The sequence below is a fragment of the Homalodisca vitripennis genome, chromosome 2 (genome assembly GCF_021130785.1).
Source record: "Homalodisca vitripennis isolate AUS2020 chromosome 2, UT_GWSS_2.1, whole genome shotgun sequence".
NCBI classification, from domain to species: Eukaryota; Metazoa; Arthropoda; class Insecta; order Hemiptera; family Cicadellidae; genus Homalodisca; species Homalodisca vitripennis.
Genome location: NC_060208.1, coordinates 26910294 through 26933307, shown reverse-complemented (window position 1 = coordinate 26933307; position 23014 = coordinate 26910294). Strand labels below are relative to the sequence as shown.

General features: G+C 33.2%; 1 protein-coding gene across 1 annotated transcript in view; it reads left to right on the top strand.

Moving 5' to 3' along the window:
• The first annotated feature begins 8621 nt into the window (after window positions 1-8621).
• LOC124356225 overlaps window positions 8622-23014 on the top strand; it is a 47344-nt gene continuing 32951 nt past the window's right edge. The window contains exons 1-2 of the mRNA XM_046807410.1: window positions 8622-8671; window positions 14790-14917. The gene's annotated coding sequence lies outside the window, so the exon portion shown is untranslated. The remainder of the gene's footprint in view (window positions 8672-14789; window positions 14918-23014) is intronic.

The following is a 23014-nucleotide window of genomic DNA, read 5'->3' as shown; positions in this document are numbered from 1 at the left end:
ATGTTTAGTGAATGAATTAATAATATCTTGATGGCTTAACAAGTCCTATCAACATCACATGCTACATGATGTTCATTGATCTATAAACCTAAAGTTATTTGGTCTATTATTTAAGGATGGTTCGAGTACCAATGGTAAGTCCCCGGGTGATATACAAAAATTTGACCTATATTGGGGTGAACTTCAATAATAATAGTAGCTACGTAATTGTATATGGGACTAAGCATAATATTTTATAACTATCTTAATATGTTAACAACAAAATAGCTAGAGATATATCATAGTTTAACAACACATAATGCAGTAAGAGATAAAGCCTATTAACCATAACTATTTTGTCTGCTAGTAACGTAAATTTTATAGAAGATTATAGAGTATTATTTTAGCTTAGTAATATTATTGTTTATTTTCTTTAATTCACTAATATTAGGAGTTCCGATGGTGAGCGGTCTAAAACGCCAGACTTTGGGTCTGAGCTTTGATAGAGCAGGTTCAATCCTGTCTGTGATCGTAGCACTTTTTATCAGTACCTTGTGCTTTATTGACTCTCCCCTTATTCTGATTGGTAAGATCCGATAGGCACAGCGATAAGCACGTGTCAATGGCTCATGAGGACAGGGAGGGTAAGGCTTCAAAAGAGCCTTACTTAAAAATCCTACCCTTAAAAATAGAAATTTGCTGCACCATATTTTCTTGAAGTTCTGTTCTGTTTCTGTCCTCCCTATTTTAACGAATGCATTGACAATTCCGTATTCCCTACATGTTAAAAAAAAGTAAAACATAGTTAGTTTTAAACGCCTTTGTTTAAAGTCGTTAAAATAAGAAGACCTTAACTATAGTTCCGTGTCCCATAATACATGTTCTTTGAAGTACAGGTAGTGTTGTATAATAAGACAGTTTTGATTGGTTTCAAAAAATTGTGTACTTTCAAACTGAATTTAAGCCCAATAGACACATCTGCAATGCTATTGTTTAATGGTATGAAATAAATGTATTAGTGAAGGTGTTAAAAATAAGGTTTTAGATCATTGATATACTGTCGTTTGTCAAAAGTTTTTCAATGCAGTATCATACAATATATTACTGAGCTTTTTAAATTACTATGGTTTTGTATAAATCTGCCCTGACTTAATTTCAATCATATTTTGTTAGGAAGGTATATGATGTTATTGTTGTTTTCTAAATTATATGCCTGTTTAGCAAAGAGATCCGCAGGGTTCAATTTTGGGATTTCGTACATTCATTCAGATAAATGAACTGTTTGCACCTTCTAATAAAAGATATCTTGTGAGAATAAAATCTTCGCGCCGTAAAACCGACTTTACAGGCAACCATAATTTTTTTTTTCTTTTTAAGTATTAGAACCTAGCTATGCCGGCTTCGACACTGCATATCATGTCTAATCTGAATGGAACCTCCACGGGATTTGAACCTCTCAGTTAGAGAAGAGACTATTGTCTACGAAGGAGAAAAAAGTCTCTAGCTTCCGCACACAAAAACGAGTTTAACACATAGCGTAACCACAAAACAAATAATATTTAATGACTAAACTGCTACCTAATAACGGTACAAATAGTAAAGTACAGATTAATATTGATATTATGTAGTATTATTAAGATAACATTCCTCTAAGTGTTACTTTATTATATGTATTTATGACTTACAATCAAATAAAATCAAAAATGAAATTACAATCATAATTTATTGCAGTTTATAAAACTACTTCTAAAGGTTTTTAATTTTGCACAGTCATAAATTCTTTAATATTATAAGAATATAAATCACATGGTATAGACATAATTTACGTTTAAATCATTTAAAATGCAAAAAAGTATGATTTTGTAACATGTTATTCATTGTTATATCAAACTCACAAAAGAATTTAATAGTATAAAAATTACACTGCTTATAAAATTATTTTATTTTGTGACACGGCTATGGTTAGAATTAATTGTATGAAATGCACATAAATTAATATAATAATAATTCTAGTTATAACAATGAATTGATTTATATACCGAGTTCCTGAAACAAGTGCTTACTTAGTCTTGCCATTAAAATAATTCAAAGTTCTCTTTTTGACGTGACAACGTCTTAAATTAGGTTGCGGCTCGGAGTCACTCATGAAAAAGTGTAACGCCCGGTAACGTTACGATGCCCGTCCAGTGGGTCCGCCGCACGGGATCCGCACGGGATAAAGCAGATAACTGTGGGTCCGCCGCACGGGATAAAGCAGATAACTATGTTTATTCGTGAAAATGTGGAGTGCTTAGATTCGTCATTTACAACAACTACAACAATAAAGGTAAATAATTGTACACTGATATTTCATTATCGTAAACTATGATTGATTGATTAATTGTTAGATTGACACAAAAGTTGAGAAACTGAGTTTATAAGTTATGTCATACTATTGACAAATGTTGATAGTGTTAAGTAAATTATTAGTTTAAATCACTCTGCAATCAATCGTAATTCAGTCGATTGAGAAGAAACAGCGCGTATTGCTAGTCAAACATTTAAAATAACAAATTATAACCTCTAACCTGTCATAACAGTGCGACCAAACAAACGAACTAAACCGACCAATCACCACGCGCGGAGTTAGAATTTAACTGTGTTTAGCAAGAATTTCAAATTCCAATTTTAGTAAATGTTTTATTCAACTTTACCATTTACAATAACAAATTTTAATTAATTTCAAATTATGTACAATGTTTTAGTAAACAAAATATATTTCTATAGTTAAAATTTGTGCAATTCTTATTTTCATTCAATTCCTTGTTCCTATTGTGCAATTTAATAATATTCATATCAATAAATATTCTACCGAGAAAAAGACGTTGTCACGTAAAATCTTCGCCCGTAAAACCGACTTTACAGGCAACCATAATTTTTTTTGTAATAAAAAGTCTTGTACAATACCAAAAATAAAGCACACTACTGTACCACAGGATAGCGATTTTTAACACGGCCAAAGTAAACAGATTTAAAAACATCTACATGAACAAAGGATTTAAGTTGTTTTAGCAGAAAACATATTTTAACATGCGTTTTTAAACGAAATATAAACACTTTCCACCTCTTCCTATTGTGTATTGTACTGAAGTTCTGAAAACTTAAAAAATGTTAAGTACGTTCAGAATTAATTCTGAGATTCATTAACACTTAGTGATAAAGTATTAGTGACGAGAACGTCCCTAAGCTGTAGTGGAAAAGTGACAATTTACTTAATTGACCAAATCATAGGCATACTATTATTGTCACAAGTTATCTTTATTTGAAGGTGCAATCAGTTCATTTATCTGTATGAATGTACGAGATCCCAAAATTGAACCCTGCGGATCTCTTGCCAAACAGGCATATAATTTAGAAAAAAACAATGACATCATATACCTTCCTAACAAATATGATTGAAATTAAGTCAGAGCAGATTTATACAAACCATAGTAATTTAAAATACTCAGTAATATATTGTATGATACTGCATTGAAAACTTTTGACAAACGACAGTATATCAATGATCTAAAACCTTATTTTTAACACCTTCACTAATACATTATTTCATACCATTAACAATAGCATTGCAGATGTGTCTATTAGGCTTAAATTCAGTTTGAAAGTACACAATTTTTTGAAACAATCAAACTGTCTTATTATACAACACTACCTGTACTTCAAAGAACATGTATTATGGACACGGAACTACAGTTAAGGTGTTCTTATTTTAACGACTTTAAACAAAGGCGTTAAAACTAACTATGTTTTACTTTTTTTTAACATGTAGGGAATACGGAATTGTCAATGCATTCGTTAAATAGGGAGGACAGAACAGAACTTCAAGAAAATATGGTGCAGCAAATTTCTATTTTTAAGGATAGGATTTTTAAGTAAGGCTCTTTTGAAGCCTTACCCTCCCTGTCCTCATGAGCCATTGACATGTGCTTATCCCTGTGCCTATCGGATCTTACCAATCAGAATAAGGGGAGAGTCAATAAAGCACAAGGTACTGATAAAAAGTGCTACGATCACAGACAGGATTGAACCTGCTCTATCAAAGCACAGACCCAAAGTCTGGCGTTTTAGACCGCTCACCATCGGAACTCCTAATATTAGTGAATTAAGAAAATAAACAATAATATTACTAAGCTAAAATAACTCTATAATCTTCTAATAAATTTACGTTACTAGCAGACAAAATAGTTATGGTTAATAGGCTTTATCTCTTGCTGCATTATGTGTTGTTAAACTATGATATATCTCTAGCTATTTTGTTGTTAACATATTAAGATAGTATAAAATATTATGCTTAGTCCCATATACATTCTGTAGCTACTATTATTATTGAAGTTCACCCCAATATAGGTCAAATTTTTGTATATCACCCGGGGACTTACCATTGGTACTCGAACCATCCTTAAATAATAGACCAAATAACTTTAGGTTTATAGATCAATGAACATCATGTAGCATGTGATGTTGATAGACTTGTTAAGCCATCAAGATATTATTAATGCATTCAATAAACATATCAAAATATTTACTGTCAGGTATACGGTAAAGTACCAAAGAAATCACATTTACTTCATAAGCATAAACTGTGGGACTTCTCAAATTCGGAACATTGTAGGCCCAACAAAATACCGAAGTGCATCATTCTTAAAGCAGTCAACTCTTTTTCTCTCAGCATCATAATATCTTCATTTAGGTTGTGAAAGCTTAATAACTCGATGTGGTACACATCGAAGTACGCACTCATACAAAGTCTATATTTACACCAAACTTTATGAAATAATGGTAGGCTACCTATTCTTTCACTAGATTCCAGTTCCGTTTAAAATTTCATTATAATATTAATGTCGGCTTGTTAGTACAATGATTTAATTCCTGACATTGGACATTTAAGAATAGTATAATCAGTTTCTATAGAACATTCATAACTCCGTTTTTTCAGTGCAAGCTGAGACATTGTAGTCTGTATAGGATAACGTATTGATGACGTCAAAGCTGTATCTCCAACTCCCCACATTTGTCATCGGCGGGCTTTGCGTGATTTTAATAATACTGACTTCTCGTAATTACAGGATGGTATCGGATATATTTATAGTTCACAAATTGTAGTCTCGCATCACAATCTCTCCCTTGGAATCTCCAAAGACAACTCACAGTTTATGTAATTTGACATTATCTACATTTGTATGCATGGATTTCCAGTTTGAATATTTCAATAATACAGTCGGTTCACGTGAAATCTTCTTATATATATAAAAATCTTGAGTCACGATGTATGTTGCCAATAAACTCCAAAACGACTGAACCAATTTCAATCAAATTTCACATGTATCCGTAATTTAGTCTAACTTAGAAGATAGGATAGTTATTATCTGAATTATTCGCTTATGTCGTGAATATAAACGAATAAAATGAAGAAAAGTTTTCAAAGCGCCTGCACATTATAACCTGCAATTACGAGATAGATACGTATATTAAACAGTGAAACACTATTTGAAGGCGCTAAGTTATGATGTATAATTGTCTAAACTAAATTTTTGGTTGAACTTAAAGGTTGAGTGGTAGACCACTTTGTAATAAAATACATTATGCATGTACAATACATTTTTGACATATTTTCTTGATCGTGACATCAAGGTAAAATCTACATCGGGGTTGGAAATATAATTTACTTCAACCAGAAATGGTCATACGCGGGCAAAACTTACGAAAAGCGTGCGAAGCCGCGGGAAACAGCTAGTAGTACTATAAGTAACATGGTGTAAAGTTTAGGGTTAATTCATATTGAAGAGTAACAGCTGTCACATAATCAACTGTGATTGCAAACAGACGAACTAGTTGTTATCATAGACGCTAGCGCTGCCTTGCGTATTACCAGATAACTACTTTATGAGTAAGCGTTGCGCAGTGAATATTGGAAACAGTTCAAGGTCACCAGTAGTGGCAATGCCATCACTTTATCAACTTAGTTATCAAGCATATCAGCGAGACCAAGAGATTGTCAATCGTTAAAAGTTTCAATCTAAAAAAACACATTTTAGTATCAACATATGATAACAGTCAAACTATGTTGTTAGAATCAGCAGTAAAAATATAGGTTATTCCAACCGTTACATAAGTGTTTAATTATTATGAATTTGTTATTTTGAATCAAATAGCATAGTTCGTACGCGATTGCCAGTACAAATATGTCTGTAGATAAATATTGCAGTGTCTTTATATTTACTAAATTAAAGCTTTACAATATCACAATTCCTAGTTAAAAGAGGAATCTTGATAAACATATTAGACTCTGAAAAAATCGTATTTTTACTCAGATAATAAACGGAAAAATCTGCTAATTAATTAAACTAATGGACTTGTAAGACATGTTCAACTCATTATAGGCTTATCGTATTCTGGGTTAATTTATCACCAGTCTCCCCCCCTGCCCAGCTTCTCTGCTTGGGGCAATCGAAATGCTTTGGACAATAGTCTACTGCTACGAGTAACTACTGTCTTACAATAAAAAAATACGAACTAGCTACTTCGCTGAAGTTCATGCAGAATTTCCAGTTTACAGCTCGGCTACATGTGTTACTACCGTTACTATGTCTAATTTTGAAATGCCAACTATGTATATTCAACTTTGCTATTCACTGTAAATAAATCGCGTCCATAAGTGTTTAAAACTTTGAGTGCATTTTAAAAATTGAACTTTAATGTTAGCATGTTGCGCACGACATAAGACTTATTTTAGTAACTATTTAATTAATTTGTTGTGTGAAATGAATTACAAATCTGGAATGTCCCTTCTTTGTGACTACATTTTGCAGTAATTTCTCCAAAAAGTTCCAAAATGGATGAAAGTCGTCCTGCGGAGGTCGCGTCGCAAGGGGAACTCAGGATATGGAGTATTTCCTCCTGGGCATTAGCAGTAGGCGCCAACCCCTCCCGGCGCGGGACCGACCCATCGAGCGCCTGGATGTACGAGGCATTCCTTGGTCCGCAGGAATCCAATCACCCGGCCTCCAAGAAGCTGGATTACAGGAGCACGCCACAACTCCCAGCCGGTAGTACATGGAACATTACGGTACTTCAAGAGCTAGCGAGGTAATAGTTGTCAGTTTTGCTCATAGATAGCGCCGGCTGTGCTGGCAGCAGCCCATGAACAATGTTAAACCTCGAAGTCTTTAACATTAGAGCTGGTATGGTCGAGAATTTTGAGACATGTCTAATTTAAAATATACACTTTAATATCTATTCACACACTTTATTTCATATTTCACATATTCAACATGTAACCTATTCGTTTTAGAAAATAACTCAATAACATGTTGGGTTACAACTATGATGGCTCTACTAGAACAGCCGACCTTTAAACTTGTTGTACTTTCCACATTAATTTTGCAACCATAGTGTTTGTTAGAATATACCATTAAAACATTAGAATGTTTTTTACTTAGTCGTCTTACACTACTTCATCTTTCCGTCTAACAAATCAGAATAAATAAGAGCGGCGTTTATTACAATCATCACTCACTCATAATCTCCACTCATTAAATAAGTTGGTATCCTTTTATTAGTTCAAGTTTTTAATTATTGTACTCGAATCGCGCGTTACTGCAATAAAGTCAACTTTTGTTTTGATAGAAGAGATATTATAATATTTATTATTCGCCTTCTTTTTTTCTTCAGGCAGAACAGCGATGTTGTTGTGTTCTACATAGTATTTACTTTTTAGAAGGCGCGGTAGAATTGAATGTCTTGCTGGACCGTAAATGCAGTTTGCAATGGTTTGGGTATCTGAGTAAATATAAATAAAATCGGAGGTCTCGATTTTAATGAACTTCCTCCTCTTTATTGATTGGCATGTTAGTAATTATAATTCTTCAAAACAATGTGCAATTCATCATCTTTAGACTTTATAGATTAAATATTTAAAAACGTATCAGTAGTTTCTAAAGTATGGACTGTTTTGGTAGCATCATTTAGAAATTACGTTAGAGAACGTAATCTCTTCTATTGCTTGGATTCTATCGTGTAAATCGAAAAAATGTGCTACAATCATCTGAAAACCTAAGATACTATAAACGCTGTAAGTAACATATTATTTCCTAAATACTGGAGAATTATAAAGTTATTTTTTGTTCTGATCTACGATGTAGTATAATAACAGAGATATAGAATATTCTTTTCGAAACTTTGAACGACTAAGACGCAAAGAGATGTTAATAATGTATAAGTAAAAGAGTTGTGTTATAATAGTTTAGCGTTTCTAAGAAAACACTTCGATCTCGGTTTATGTTTAAAAATAGTCGAGAAAAAGTTTTTCATGAATGCGATCGACAATGTTTTTTTAATACTGCCAAACAAAATTATCGAGTGCATGTTCAACCCTTAGAGGGATTTAATTGTAAAATTTAAAGTTTTTAATTCTACTAACACCAATAGAGACTTTTAAGAAATATTCGTGGATCAGGAAACAGTCATCATTGTTTGGATAAAATGTTCCAGTAACATTAAGATAAGGCAAAACCGGTTTGTTTAAAAGCGCAGTTGCTCAGATTAGCCTATCAGTAAATATTGATTAGTTACACGGCTTATGGCCTCATAGTTGAGTTGCAGTTAGTTATTTACTTCTTGGAAGGCGCGGTAGAATTGAATGTCTTGCTGAACCGTAAGTACAATTTGCAATGGTTTGGTTTGGAGTAGTCAAAGTTTCATTTTTTTTGGGGTTTTCGCCTACGTCTTATCAGATCAAGACCGATACGGCGACATGATAAGTGCATCTCTTAAGAGGAAGTATACTGTCAACAAGGCAAGGAAAGGGCCATGAGTAGACCCTTCAAGCACGGTTTACCCTGTGATGTTTGACTCTGTTTTGCCAAGTTTTAGATTTACTAGACCAACTAGAAAAACCTGATTTTTCCTGAAATATTTCTTTATTTTAGACAAGAAGCTGAGGAGACCTTTCACTGCACTTAGTCCTATAAGAGTCTTTGACTAGTTCCGCAGTGACATGATATTCAGGGTTAGTACGGTTGGGGAGTTGGAGCGGACTCCTATCGAGATCTTATGGTGCAGCTACCATGATGACCAATCTGATGAGGAGACCTTTCACTGCACTTAGTCCTATAAGAGTTTTTGACTAGTTCTAGCAGTGACGTGATATTCAGGATTAGTACGGTTGGGGAGTTGGAGCGGACTCCTACCGAGACTTTATGGTGCAGCTACCATGATGACCAATCTGATGAGGAGACCTTTCACTGCACTTAGTCCTATAAGTCTATGACTAGTTCCGGAGTGACATGATTCAGGATTAGTACGGTTGGGGAGTTGGGGCGGACTCCTACCGAGATCTTATGGTGCAGCTACCATGATGACCAATCTGATGAGGAGACCTTTCATTGCACTTGGTCTATAAGAGTCTCTGACTAGTTCCGGAGTGACATGATATTCAGGATTAGTACGTTGGGGAGTTGGAGCGGACTCCTACCGAGATCTTATGGTGCAGCTACCATGATGACCAATCTGATGAGGTGACCTTTCACTGCACTTAGTCCTATAAGAGTCTGTGACTAGTTCCACAGTGACATAATATTCAGGATTAGTACAGGTTGGGGAGTTGGAGCGGACTCCTACCGAGATCTTATGGTGCAGCTACCATGATGACCAATCTGATGAGGAGACCTTTCACTGCACTTAGTCCTATAAGAGTCTTTGACTAGTTCCGCAGTGACATGATATTCAGGATTAGTACAGGTTGGGGAGTTGGGGCGGACTCCTACCGAGATCTTATGGTGCAGCTACCATGATGACCAATCTGATGAGGAGACCTTTCACTGCACTTAGTCCTATAAGAGTCTGTGACTAGTTCCGGAGTGACATGATATTCAGGATTAGTACAGTTGGGGAGTTGGGGCGGACTCCTACCGAGATCTTATGGTGCAGCTACCATGATGACCAATCTGATGAGGAGACCTTTCACTGCATTTAGTCCTATAAGAGTCTCTGACTAGTTCCGGTGTGACATGATATTCAGAATTAGTACGGTTGGGGTGTTGGAGCGGACTCCTACCGAGATCTTATGGTGCAGCTACCATGATGACCAATCTGATGAGGAGACCTTTCACTGCACTTAGTCCTATACGAGTCTCTGACTAGTTCCGGTGTGACATGATATTGATATACGATACATGACATGATATCCCGCGATACGAGACGGGAAGTAGTGTTTGCTGTACGTATGACTACTGATAGTTTCCGTGCTAGACGAAATCGAATACAGAATCAACACACGAACTCTAAACTCGCCCCCAGACCAGTTACTTATGATATTTATCATTTTAGTGCATAATAATAAATGTTAGGCGTTAGGAAAATCTACAAGCAGGGCACTGGTAGAATTTACCTTAATTATGTCCCTCTGTCTCTCTGGACAACACCTTGAGAACGAATCGCGATAGGCTTTAAATATGTTATGTATTGCGTTATATCAGAAAGGGCTCGCCAAATTTCTGTGTCTCTGGCTGTCTGTGTACTGCAGGATATATCGAGACGATAGAATTACAAGTTTCTATGAACCTTAATTTCTATGATAAGGAAAGACTTTGATGATGGTGCATGTCCTTCCGTGTGGTGTCATTAATGTGTTAACGCTCAGCCTAACTTTCAGCAGGATAGTTCGAACACGAATTATCCTGTTCGATATATAAGCTATATAAGGCTTTTAAGAGCCATAAAAATGTAATATTTTTGCGTTTAAAAATTTACAATATTGCTCTAACGAAAATGTCCTGTAGGTGCTGAGTTTTTAAATAAAAACTAATCTCCTAAACTCGCTGTTGTTAAGTAAGAACATGGAATCAAGTCTGTGACAGTGTCAAATTCCAGACGCTTCACTAAGAGAAAGGTAAACAAGAGCAAAACTCAACATTCATACTTTGTCATCTAATATATGTATTTTGAAAACATACGTAAAGTCCAAACGCAAAAATTTAACAAAGCATTTTGCCAAAACTATTTTGATTTAAAAATCCAGAGGGAGTTTCGATATATGTATCGTCTTACTTTAATAGTTGGGCAAATTTTCACCAGCTTCTTCGATGGCCAAGATATAGACACGATGAGTAAAAACTATATAAGCAAGACATAAAGATGAAACTGATGAGTTTCCTTTCTCGGCTCGAGGATAGAACACTTGTACGTAGATGATGACTAGTAGCTAATGACGAATGGAACTGGTAGGCTGGTAGGCTAGTTATGATCAATTTAAGACCTAATACGGGATAACAGTGTCGGCTATAAGTATAGCCGTTGCAAAACTGTTAGAATCATGATGTTGAAAATGACCCTTTTTCAGGTTAAGTTAAGACATTCAACAGGTGTGCTGTGCTTAATAAATCTCTGTCTGGTTTTGCTAGATCGCGTGAATAGTGTCTATATGTATATATATATATATATATATTTTCTCTTTATTTCATTACATAGATTTATTTCTTGTGATATAAGGCTTCTTTACATAATTTAGCTTTAATTATTTAATGTTATGTATTTTGAAGTGTTTTCTAGAATACTTTTGTATATCCAAATGCTACATTGTTATCCTATTGAATATAAAGATCTACTTTGTCTTTAATTTTTTGTAGAAATAAACGTGATTAGATTTGATTTGAAATCATCTGGCTTGCTAACTTTACGATATTTAAAATAATGTACGTTAGTTTAACATTAATCGGTACTGTATATAGCTATTTTTGGTCTTTAAAAACTGTTACTATCTCCGTTAGTTCAATTCAAATTCAACGTTAAATGTAACATGTTATTATTTAACATTTATTTGCGTGAAGTGTAATGTTTGAGTCCATTTAAAGTGACACTGTTTGTGTTAATTTGTACATAATTGTTTGTATTAAACTATTTACAATATAAAACACCGGAATTTAATAAAATTATTCAAAATGGGGGACCAAACTCTTGCTTGAATCCAATGATTGGTTATTGAATACTCAAAGTCCATTATACTAATAGCTTATACCAAAATATAGTTTTCCAGAACTTAACTTTTTAAATGACTTAATCTGCACTGTATAATAGCTGTAAAACAATTTTACAAAATAGAAATTCCCATCTTGAAAATCGATAATGTGTGAGGTTACCCAAAACAGTTGTTATATTTTCATACTTAGTTTCGTTCAAAATTTGTCGGAAAATGCAGTAGTCATAGTTTATATTTGCATTGCTGGTATGTTATTCTATACAATTCAAATCTGGTCATCATCATGAAATTTTATGATAAATCAATACATCTAAGAACAAAAGTTGTAAATGGCTCGAGTAATCTAAAACTTATTTTTGGTATTACCTTACGATGCTTAATAGTTCATAATGTACTTGTATTAATATTCCTGTTTTGAAAATTTGGACGGCTGCTCCCTCAACGACATAAGAGATATTGGAAAGTCTGTTACTACAACGTTTTTAAAGTCTACAGTTTCGTCAAAAAGATTAAGACTGTGCAAAATCAGACAAAATATACAGTACAAATGTGTGAATTGCCTCTAATTTGAAAATATTACGGGATGGGAATTGCGAATGAACTTCAGCTTAAACAAAATTAAAGTCTTTTTCGCCACTTTTAACCCCATTTTCGAAAAATTCCGCCATAAAGATGAATGCACAAGGTGAACTGTCTGAAATCTACTTTAAAGACAATCTACCAGTCTTAACAGATTTTCTCGCAAAGAACACGAGAAAAAGTTATAGTTAGTCAGTTATTCCACTTCTTTTAAGAGTACGATTGTTGCAGACTAAGATATGAACCGTTGCAATATGAATATGAAAAGTGCCATGTTTTTCTTTAGAAATAATGCGTTTATATTTGTTTTACAGAATGGAAATGGAATCCATTTCTAATATATGATCTACAAATTAATTCATTAAGTGTTGAGTATGCGTGTACTAGCAGTTACCCGCGGCTTCGCACCAAATTTCGTAGGCGGTGCACGTAACCACGGCTGATTCTAATGAATTCTGTTTCCGACGCTAATATTGAGTTTGCCTTGTTACCATTGCCATTGTAATTTATTTCGTTCTTAGTACTTTTTGTTCCATAGTTTATTTTGCCTTGTTTCCCGACGAAGAAAATAGCCTATATCACAGAGAAGAAAAGCCTACTTCTATCAAAAGACAACTAAGGCGGGTTTGATAACAGCCCTTATATTTATAGTAAAAGTTAGGTCATAACTTTGTCCTTTATATATAATAATAAATATTTGCTAAAATATACAGTTATAAAGTAAATTAATATTGACATTATTTGCGGGTTTCTTTCCATATAAACTGAAAAATATTTTTAGCATTTTAGAAGAATTAGATCTGGAATTGGTACATTAGTTCAAAATAATAGTAAAGGGAACGTACATCTAGCATAGTTGTTTCCGACTGCTTCAAAAGAAGTCTTTGGCGAAAATTCTGACCATCTTATATTTTAGAAAATTTTCTTAACTAATTGCTGAAATCTAAAACAATGACTCTTATGAATTTACACACTATGACTGTAAACAATTTGAAAATAGTGATTATAAATGAATTAATCATATGTTTGTACTGTCACAAAACCATTGTTTACATAGAACAATAGATTACATTAGACAGGCTCTTTTAAATAATATTACGCAAATTTAGAGGCCAAGATGGGATTTGTTGCTACTTTAAAAGACCAGTGGGGCGTAGTCCAGAGGGATTTTCGTAATAAGAATAGGCCTATATTCATACCAAGGGCCGTTAGAATGTCCATGTAAAATTTTAGTAAAATCGGTTAAATAGTTTACGCGTGAAAACAAAACAAACAAAGAAAGTCACTTTCGCATTTATAATATTATTAGGATTCGGATTTAATGATATGAAAAATAAACATTACTAACAGACGTTGTACCTTTTATATGGAATCACATAGATTTTTATATTGACCACATATTAGCATAATAGAGCTTCTAATCTTTTACAGAAATACGTGTATATCTCCTGCATTATCTCAACAACAAGAAACAGTCTTATCGTAATTATTAATCAAGTTTACTACTAGTTTATCCTGTAGCGATAACACTGTTCTAAAGCTTAGCCTGTGATAAGACACGTTGCTGATAATATTCTTTTGTTCTGCGGTATTGCGGTCGAGGCTTCTATGGAAAGAATTTTATACTAAAAACGAACCTTGAAACTATTTTGCGGCTTAAAAGGCAAGGGAAGGTGTGGAGGTCGACTACATTTTCAACGAGAAGGCGTCATTCATTATTCTTGTGTCTCTTTCCAGTTTAATTTTTTGTTAAATAACCTTAACACTATTTAAATTATTATGTATTTAGATAATGCAAGATATAATTAATACTATTTGATTGAGCAGTAGATTAATCGTATTGAAAAAAATATACACAAGTCCAGTAATCTATAATTAATTGTATAATCCAGTAATTGTATAATCTATCACCAGCCATAATCTGTTAAAATTGGAAAATTTTGGTTTTGTTGGAATCAAAACTGAGACCTCTCCTTCTAGTGAATGGGTTATGTAGTTTAAACGAATATTTTAGTTAGTAAACAAACTACTGGCATTGGATGGAACCGTGATAAATTAGCCATGAATGTATTTTTAATATCGTGTTAATTATGAATTTAATTTAATACCTTTTAAACGGATATCGATATTAATATTGTGAATTTTCTATGCATTTTATATGTTCTATGAACAGAAAAAATATTGTATACTATTTAACCAATGCCACCTAACTGTGCAGATTGACTCCTCCGTTGTGTATCAGGTTCCGGTTCCAGATTCGCCAACTTTTCGCTGCTGGTGCTACGGCCGTCTTCAGCTCCAGCCTGCAGTATTGCCCCGGCCGCCAGTCTAGCCGCACCTTGCACTGTACGTTGCATGATATATTGATACAACCTCTCTATTTTGTGTTATTATTACTCTGTGCGCCACTCTGTTCACAATCGTTCTGTTTGCTGTTAATTTGTTTTAACCAACCAGTGTCTGTAGTGCATATTTTGTGATCGTTTTTAATTATTTTTATGGATTGCTTTAATTACTGCAAGTATTAAATTTGTGTATTTACTCACTGTTTAACTTTATATAATTAGTTTACTATGCGATGTGTTAACGCGAAGTTGTTTAACCTTTATATGGGATTATTTATAGTATTATATGATCATTACACTTTTAACTGATAAGTTATTTAATGCTTTTTTCACTCACAGTAATTCTCATTCTAGCACAATATTGACTTTTTATGGAATTTGTGAAATCTACACTTTATATATATATATATATATATATATATATATATATATTTTATATAAATATATATTGGTGATAAATATATATATATATATATATATATATATATATTTATATAAATATATATTTTTATTGGTGATATATATATATATATATATATATATATATATATATATATATATATATATATTTTTTTTTTTTTTTTTCTGGGAAGCCAAACTTTATTTTGAAGATTATTTTATTTTAGCTACTATATTTGATTTGAAACGATTTCTTTACATAACTTTTCGATGTCAAATCAACGATATCCACAGAATTGAGCCACAAATGGTATGGTTTTTAACTGCCTTTTGGATTGTCATATAATATATCTTCCAGCACCCAGGGACAATATATTTATCTCCGTTTGATACCAATTGTATTTTTAGCAATGAATAAACTCTCTTATTACAACACGTATCACTATAATGAAATATATTATACATTATCATGTATTATTAATTAGGCTTTCAACTGACCAATTGTTGCTGAGCAAAATCAACTTGAATTTCGAAGGAGGAAGTTAGCAAAGCGTTTTTAAGTTAAATCAAAAAAGCTTTCAAGAATCTAGTTACAACCCCCAATTTCAAGTTAATTGAGTATATTGGTCTTGTACCAATACGGTTTAAATATTTACGGTATGTCGCCTTTTGTATCTAAACTGCACCTCGCTAACGATTTCTATTCTTTAAATATAATTGATACCTTATAAAAAATAATCAAACTTCCCTTCCGACAGATTTGGAAAAAGGCGTTATTCATGTGAAACTGTTGTTCTAAAATACCAAATAGACCATTTAATAATTCTTTAAGGTAATTTGTACAGAATTGTTTTAATTACGCCTAATTAATTACAGGTATTTTAAAATGCAATAATATCTCAGTATTTGCAAACGCAGATCTAAGCTAAAAGTTTTGTGGGTATTTGATAACTTTCAAGATTTATGAAGAATTATAACTCGCAGCAATTGTTTCTAATATCATGAAGATTTTAAATACATTATTTTAATTCTATATATGACCATAGTCGAGATAAAAAGTTAAATATACAATAAATATACCACCGTTTTAGATAATTTACTGTTAATTTTTTTAATAATCAAATCATGTACCACAAAAAGATGTATAGCTATCACGTTGGCTCATTATAAACAGTTATGGCTCATTGACAAATAGTGGCCTACAATTATAAGTTTCTTAATAGAATCGTGTAAACTCTCTTAAGGTTTCTACTGCTATACGTCAGTAAAATCTTTCTATAGTCTCTTTCGTAAAACCTCACAATATACATAAAAAACTTAAAGAACAAGTTCTAATTTAAATGATCTAAACACGTTGCTCGACAATATTTACGTAATAGCTATATATTTTTCAAAAAAATGTTGCTATCTCGAAACCTAGACTTTGAAAAAATTGATAAGCGTAAAAATTTTTTTAAATTGCTTAAATCGGTATATACAATACTAGCACTATTGCTACCAGGTACATGTGATACCCGTGTTGCAATTAATTAAGATAGAAAAAGCAAAAAACATATATTTACTACGTGAAAATTGGTGAAATGGATTGAAATGTAGTTATTATTGAAAGAGGCTGACGAACCTATCTAAGGCACGTTTAGTACATTCAATACAACATACAATACGTCATTAGAATTTACCGCCGCCAATTTGTGTTTCTAATTCATATACTTTTATGTAGGACGTGCTCTTTACATAACCATACAGATATAAAGCCGTGTAGGCTATAATCTTCAAAGACTTATGACTCCATAGAAGTGAAGGGTCACCAATAGAAGTATAGGGTACATTATTTTGTTCTCAAGTTTAGGGTAAAGTCTAGGGCTGTAATTTGTAGGCAAAATATTCTGAGGGTTCTCATTTTGTGCTCAGTAAAACTTTCTCAAAGGAGCAGAGATTTTTTTTACTTTTTTGGTATAGGGAATATGTGCTATGCACCATAAGTGCTCTACTCACAGATGTTTTATCATAGCTCAACCTACACACCAACACACGCAGTATCCCTCGTGGTATGTCGGTATAGCCTACTCGCTGTTTATTAATTCATTCAGTTTATATGCAAATCTCGATCCTAATCACTTCTGCTGTGATTTTCTCACCTCATTTAGAGTATATATATAAACAACAGCAGGCAGCACGAAGCAGGTTGAATTCATCCCACGAAAATCTCAAATAATGTAAAACCCTTAAATCATCATGATCCTTTAAGGAATCTTAAACCATAATGATATTAATAAATCTTAAACCATCATGATCCTTTATGGAATCTTAAACCATAATGATATATAATACATTTTAAACCATCATGATCCTTTATGGAATCTTAAACCATAATGATATTTAAGAATATGTAATGTAATGAACAAGAATAATATAATGTATAATAAACCTTTAACCATAATGATATTTAAGAAACCTTAAACTGTCATGCTATTTCAATAAACTGAATCTTTCATGATAATTAAGAAACCTAACCATTATGATATTTGTGAAACCTTAAAATAGTTTATATGTAAGAATAAGGTTTCTTAGATATCAAATATTGAGAATTATGATGTTTAAGAAACCTCAAACCATTATGATATTTAAGAAACCTTAAAATATTTGATATGTAAGAAACCTTAATCCATTATGATGTTTAAGAAACCTCAAACCATTATGATATTTAAAAAACCTTTAACTATTACGATATTTAAGAAACCTTAAACCATCATGATACGTAAGAAATCTTAAACCATTACGATATTTAAGGAACCTTAAACCGTTATGATATGTAAGAAACCTTAAACCATCATTATATTTAAGAAAACTTAATTATAATGATATTGCGCGAAACTTTAACTTTTCCGTTTACAACAAGTTTAGTCTTACGTAAAGTGAGCAAAATAAAGTATGTGCACTCATGTTTTATAGCTATTCCGAATTTGTTAAAAAAAGTTATTTAGTAAAGTGAGGATTAGGGATTGGCGGACAATTCAAGATAATTATTCAATAAGTCATATCTCAGCGATAATCCATTTAGGTTAAAATCAAACATAAACATCTATGATGAAATGTGTTTGGTGAAAAACCACATGTTAATATATCAAGAGCACTATTATTAATATCAAAAGTTGATGTATTATTTGTAACAGCTTTCAAAATGGAATAGATGGCAGTACATACACATAATACATACATAACTACATATGATACACTACCTAAATACATAACTCAAATTACCACTGCACCAATTTTATTTGAGGAAGCCTAAGCCGTTCCTCGGGTTCAGTTGTTTTCCTTAGAATTTGGGAAAGGACACAGATTTTTGGAAGTGACACACAGTCCAGCGACAATGAACAAAAATTAAAACTTCAGTACATTATAATTTAGGATATTAGACAGGTAAATAGAAGACAATAAACCACTAAATATAAGATAGTTTTACATGATTTATGACAAAATAGGGGTCAGTCAACTGTTCAAATTTGAGGAATGTATTTACGATAAGATGACGGTATTAGATAACGGTTTGCTAGCCTCATCAGTACCAAAATCACTGTCTCAAATTAATGCATTATCGTAAATAAATAATACAGGATTGTTCATATCACAGCAATGTATGTTTAAAGCAAAGGTAAACCACTAATAGTTACAATTATGATACACTAATTTATCACGAATAATATATGAAACATTTTTGATTACAAAGAACAAACTTTTACATATGTGGTTACAGGTAATTAAACTTTGAGTGAGCACTAAAACACATACAACATCATTTTGTATTAAACGTTCGTACCATAATTCCTTTACATTTTGACATCAAACGCGTCTGCTTATGTTTCTGACTTTACTAATTAAACGTACTTTTTTCTGATTTTGACATTTTAATCAATAATTCCTATTGTGAAGGAAAAAGGATTTTTCCGGACATTTGCCATCGTTAAGTGATACAAAAAATCAGTAACACTACGTTTCGAGATCTGCAATCTGATCTCTTCTTCAGGTAAATAACCGGTTTTTTGTGTTGTCAAAAACTTCAAATAAAAAATTTCTACTGTGTGGAAATTCTGTTTTCAAAAGAACAAAGTGAGTGAAAAATCCATTTATAACGGTATATATATATACAGTTCTAAAGTTACAAGAATGTTCAAGTAAACTTCCGAAGAAATTTAATCTTTTTAACATGGGAAACTAGTGGTAGGATGTGGGTTGAAGCGGTAGCGCTTTGAATCAATAGCCTACACTTATATAACCCACGGCTGCAGCAGGAAGTACCTGTACAAGGAACACTTGCAACACCTATAAAAGAGAAAAAAAGCCAATAGTAAACCTCGAGGAAGACCTCGAAAGGATTATGATCTATGTGTCTCTAAAAGGGTAAACATGCGTGAGGCAGAAACCCTTTCACTGTGTCATCTTTGCTGTTATAGTCATTTAAACGCCAGCACAATGTTATTAGCATTTCAATTAAATTTTTTTACTTTTAATATGGCGTTTGAAGTTTTACTTGACGTATTTTAGTCTTATGTTTTGTTATTTGGGATGACCACAGAGCTTTATTACGCTTTTGAATACACTCGTTCATTTACTGGTCATTATGTGTGATATTTCTTGAATGAAAAACGAATTTACTTATACGGATTTGTTATAGGTAATACTAATAATAAATTTGTATTCACTAAACGAATTTACGTGAATTTACACCCATTACATGCAGTACACTAGAAAAGAGAAGATCTGAAAATAATATAAAACAAACAATGGTTAGTTATATGATGAATTATTAAATACAAGTAGGCAAAGCTCGTGTGGGAGTATAAACTTTGAGCTGAAACAAGAAATATAATAAGAGAACAGTAAATATGAATTTAAATTATAAAATAAAAAGAATGAATAGTTATAAAGCAGCTCATGGTTGATGGTTGTATATAAGGGGGACTCAGATGATTCAAGCCCCTCCCGAAGTTTTCAAAGACAAACATCGAAATTGTGCCCAGTAGTTAGTTTTAATCGAGAAAAAAATTCTGAAGTCTTAAACCTCAAGAATTTCACAAGATAAGATTTCCAAGCCTCTATTTTTAGAGGATATTTTATACCTCCTAAGCCACCTAGTGTGTTAACTCCCCCCAATATAACTTGTTATGTAAGCAGCTGAAAGAGCTAATAGATAAATCAAACAATTAGTTAGAAAATACAAAAAACGACAATTAGGTTTCAACCATACGTAAATAACTAAAATTTAAGCATTTGCCCTTTGTAAAACTTAAAAAACCATAGTTCTTCATAATATAATACAATATTATTATAATACAGGTTACTTTCACGTACATTGATACGTTGACCGCTGAAAATGCCTTAGCCGGTTTCACACAATATAGAACTGTGAATGTGGTTTTATAACTTATGTACAAACATGCATTCTAGCTAGTCAGTTGTTATACAATAGTATAACTCAATCGTTATTAATGCAATGTGCAAAACCAAAACATGAGAAATAAATAAGCAATTACTATAATAAAAATTAATTTCTTATTATGTTTAATACCGCATGAACTTTTGGGATAGTGGAAGATTTACGTGTATAATGGTATTTTATATATCCGCTAACTTGTATTCTATATGCCTAATAGGGTAACCGGTTTGGTAGGGAAGAAGAGTCGGTTTCTTCGGTACGGTCACTCAGTCGCAGAGAGCCCCAATACTCTGAACCTCAATGAGAGGCTGACTCATCTTGTCCGGTTAGAACAAAACCTTGCTCTTGTGAAACAAAGATTTCCCTAAACACTGGTGCCCTCGTTGTGGTCAGTTACTGCACAAGGTTACAAGAACGAACTGTTTCACGGTGACTAATGGAGGCCAAGAACTTTCACTTCCTGTTGGGCAGGAGATGAACAGGACTGAAGATTAGTCAGCACCCCACGCCTTGTCATGAGTGTATCCAAAGATGCAAGGACCCCGGAGAGGATGCAGATTTTTAATCCCTCTGTTGAGAAAACCACATGTTCTACTCCTTCTACAAGGTAGAAGTATGCTAGACCACTTGCCGCGTAGGCTTCGTTGAAGATTCTCTCTTTTATATCCTCCAGATTTTCTACAGGCCAGACAGGAAGGAAACAATAAAAAAGAAAATAACTTTTTCCAGCCCTCAGATAGTCAGAAGAGAAATTTTATCCGCTCTAGGACTTATAGGCATCAATGATTATCAGCCAAATCCTATAAAGGAACTATTCACCATCATCGAAATCAATCTCGTATATGCAGCATCAATGAATTTTCATGGACAATTTAAAGTCTGCATAGGAAGTTATTTTCAAGATATCCAGCTGATAATTGGACTAACGCTCAGTTAAATTTCATAGCGGAACATGCTACGTCATCAAACACGGAGTTGTTTATGTTGATATGAATGTACATTCCAAATTTCAGTTCCATAGCTCAATTCATTCTAAAGATATCCTGCGGAAAACAAACAAACAGGCATACAGGAATATGAGGAATATTGCCAGCTCGCTACATATGACATCCGTAGCTCAGTATGTACTATTTAACCAAAATTTCTATACATTACATAACCACTCAGAAGGCTAACAAATTTCCCTTCTGTCTGTATATACAGGGTGTAAATTAAGTCCTGATACACCTTAAAATTTTCCAAACCGATTAAGATATCCATGTAAAATCTTCACCGTACCTATTACAAAGAACTTTTTTGGACTTTTTGAAGGATAAAAATATTTCCCCGAGTCCCCGGGGAAGAGGGAAGTCACTTTAAATTTTCAAATTACGATCTCTTTCTTGTGGCATTCATTTGAACGGTAAATTCAATAGAAACACAATAATATGAACAAAACATCTCTACACCTGGATATATTCCAAACGTATTGAGATATAAATGTACAACCTTCATCATACGCGTACTTATTAAATTACTTCTTTCAGTTTTGTTCATGTCATTGTGAAAAAAAACAATGACCTCTGACCCTCCTTTGAAAGGGGGGGGGTAGTATTTTTATCCTTCAACAAGTCCAAAAAGTATTTTAATATGTTTGGGAAAGATTTTACATTGATATCTCGATCCGTTTGGAATATATCCAGGTGTACCTATCAGGACTTACTTACACCCTGCACGTTTGTCTGCACTATATATAGACAATAAACTAAATTTTGCATGGAGCTTTATGTAATCGAGATATCGTGCAGAGAGACAGACAGACAGAAGAGAAGTTTTGCCAGCTTTCTGAGCAGTAACCTTCACAAACTCTCACCCAAGAAATATCTGTCTTGTCGGAGCCTTCCTGCACCCTGGTCCCCAACGGAAGATACGGCCCTGCTGACCGTCATGGCATTCTGCCGCATCCGCACATTCTTGTACTAATTATTGACAGTTCCACCAGTGTTGCCGAATATCTTTGAGTCACTCTTGTGCAAGGGCCCATCCCTTTCCCAGATCCGACTGTGAGATTTGGGCTCCAGGCAGTAATTAAATATTAGCACAACACTTCGTGCAGTGTCGCAGGCATGTGCCATAACAATAGGGAAAGAAGAGGTTGGAAGATGATATTGCTATGATTCTGGCACTGTTCGTTCTTGTAGGAAATTTGTCAAGACGAAGGCAGTGTATTTTCAGACAATATGCTTTAAAGAGACAATGTTCTGATTACATTAATGTTGGATT